Source organism: Pistacia vera, unplaced genomic scaffold (genome assembly GCF_008641045.1).
Source record: "Pistacia vera cultivar Batoury unplaced genomic scaffold, PisVer_v2 Contig1000, whole genome shotgun sequence".
Lineage (NCBI taxonomy): Eukaryota > Viridiplantae > Streptophyta > Magnoliopsida > Sapindales > Anacardiaceae > Pistacia > Pistacia vera.
In genome coordinates, this window is record NW_022195029.1 from 217,202 (window position 1) to 220,304 (window position 3,103).

Genomic DNA, 3,103 nt, shown 5'->3' on the forward strand with positions numbered 1-3,103 from the left:
ATAACTTGAGCAGTAGACCTCATATTGTGCTGATTCTTGAACGAGTAGAAAGATAATTGAAAGGGCTACAATTCATATGTTTAACACTTTTCCAGATTCAGATTCTATCATGCTCAAATAATGCCCGAACGTTCCTCGCCGCGGCAAGGAAAAAGCTTCGCCGCGGCAAAACCTACATTAGATGTAAAAATAAAACGACGCGTTTTGGCTTGCTAGGTGATGCGTGTTTATTATAACATGCAAAACTAGCAAGTGCACTAGTCGCTCAAGTAATAAAGTGATGGGTAGGATATCGTTCCCACGAGGACTGTAGCGAANTATAATGGAATGTTATAATTAATTAAGTAATTATATTATAAATTTATAATGTAATATTATAATTAATTAAATTTCTAATCATTTAATTAAATATTGTGATAATGTAATAAATTACTAATGTTTATAATATAATGTCATAATTAATTAAATAATAATTTAATTATGTAATATTATAATTAATTACGTGATCATACTATAATGTAATGTTATAATGAATTAAGTAATCATACTATAAATCTTTAATGTAATATTATAATTAATTAAATTTTTAATCATTTAATTAAGTATGGTATTAATATTTATAATGAAATGTTATAATTAATTAAATAATCATTTAATTAAGTAATCATTTGTTTTTAAAGATTAATTCATACATGGGTATCAATCTTCTTGAATGAACATTTTCTTTGCTCCGAGTTTGTAATTTACAAGTAAAGCAAGAGATTGAGAGAATGAATTTTCACAAACTGAAAATATTATTAATTTTTCTCTCATTCAAAATGTACATAAGCTTCTCCTTATATAGAGAAGTCCATATTTCAATAGAATTGAATTCGTAAAACAAGACAAAACAAATCAAACCAAACCAAACCAAACCAAACCAAACCAATGTGTCCGGAAACAAAGGAAATGGGAAGAAACTGGAGGATTGAAAATTACTCCAGGACCTAAAAAGGCGGAGCTGGATGAGCTAATCTCTAGACTTAGGGAATATGAGTTTAAAGATGACCCGCTTGAAGGAATTCATAAGTATCCTTCAAATTCTTTTGAAGGATTCCTTAAGGAAATCTCCAAACCCGAATATAAACAAATTTATCCCACAAGGATAAGGTCAAAGTTTATACTTAGGGGAGTACCTAGAATGGTGGAGATACCATCTAGTGGAAGTTTCTTAAATATCGATTGTGTCACGAATGTTACAGATGCAATTGAGACATGGGAAACTGTTAACTGGGTTCATGTGCAAAATAAAAATTTTGGACTCAGGGATACTTATAGATTTCTCAAATCCACACTGCAGGGAGCTTCTGGCGAAGTTTAGAAGCTAGTACGGGTCTGTTAAATACTGTAAGGGACTTAAAGAATGCAGAGGCTATTTTTGCACTCTTCAAGGATATGCTCTGTCGAGAATTTACTGGGATAACCATAACCAGTAGGAATCTCGTAAAGGTAGTTGCCTTATAAGCTTTGACAAAGCTTAGGCTTTGTGACATGTGTCTGTTTAAAAATTTTGTCTGTGAATATAGACAATATTTTTATCAGTTGTCTAGCGGTACACAGGAAGTCATGAAGAACACTTTCTTTGCTAAGATTCCCCAAGGATGGGATAAGGCAGCAAATGAGGCGTTTAAGCTTCTAATCGAAAAGAATCAGGTTGTTGATTCTTTGGGAGGAAGAATAGAAGCTGTTAGACAACTCGTGAGAACAAGATGTTTAAACGTCAAATTGGATAAAGAGGCTAAAAGGCTTAAGTTCAATGAATCTTGTTGTCAAAACTTTGATGGAGTACCAGGACAATATGGTTATGAGTCGAGAAAATCGACTAAACATCAAGGTTGGAAAAACCATATCAATCAGAAAGGATTGTTTGGTAAAAAGAATTTTAGGCCAAAACGTTTCCGTAATATAGTAAAAAAACCTGCTACTAACAAACGGAATCTTTCGGATCATGGAAGGTTTATTAGGCGAACAGGGAAAGGTAGACTCAATGCTAAGGAACGCGGAGCGCGTAAGTTTTGTGCTACCTGCCCATCTGACAAAAAACGCAAAAGATTGTAATTGTTGCTGGATTTATGGTGATAAAAATCATTTTGCGAATAAATGCCCTCATAAGGGAAAGAAGAAGGCAACGATAAGATTTTTGGAAGTCAACGCTGAAAGCCAAACTTCTAAATTTGAGCCAGTTTGGGGATACGAAATTGATTCAGATGATGAGGTTTATGAATTAATTTCGAATTACTCTAAAGATTTGGATTCTTCGGAGGATGACTCAAAAGGTATGACTTTTGAGGAACAATCTTCAAATCTTCAACGCATAGGTATATCCATGCAAAGGACTAGCAGTCTTAATGAATATCCTAGGAATAGTAGAATTGATGATGATGATGATCTTATCCCAATTAGAAATGAAGATGAAAATCCTAACTCGGTAATTAGTTCATCATCTAATTACGAGGATCACTCGGGTAGCCCAGAAAATTGGGTAATTCCGAGGTTAACACCTAGAGAAGTTTCCAAAAAACGCTCTAAGTGGTTATTTAAAGCTGAAGGCTTGGAAGATGTACACGAAAAACCTGTTCGTGTAGCTTTATCTCAATCTCAAGAAGGTGAATTGGTACTCTCGAACGATGAGTGGCTACGGAAAGTTAGAAATCTTGCCAAACAGGCAAATGGCAAATATAATAATGTACAATTTGGTGCTGTACAGATACGTGTACAAGGATTATTTTGTGGAGGAATGAATGTACCTGTTTAGGTTGCTTTATTGGACAGGCGATGGCTTACATTTGGAAAAGCTTTAGTTCGCGGTTTTCACGCTAACCTAGCTTTAGGAGATGCCTACGGGACTGTTAAACCAGGATATATGGTTAATCTCAAGGATCCAAATCTTAAACGGATTATGGTTCTTCGAATTCATACTTCAGGACTAGAAGACTTAATGGCTTCTAGTGATGGAATAGCAATTCAGTATAGGTTGATTTATCGATTGATAAATTCTGTTAATCCTATACGAATGAACTCCAGTGTAGATACTGAGGTTCATGGCCCGGGACAAGATTCTGTA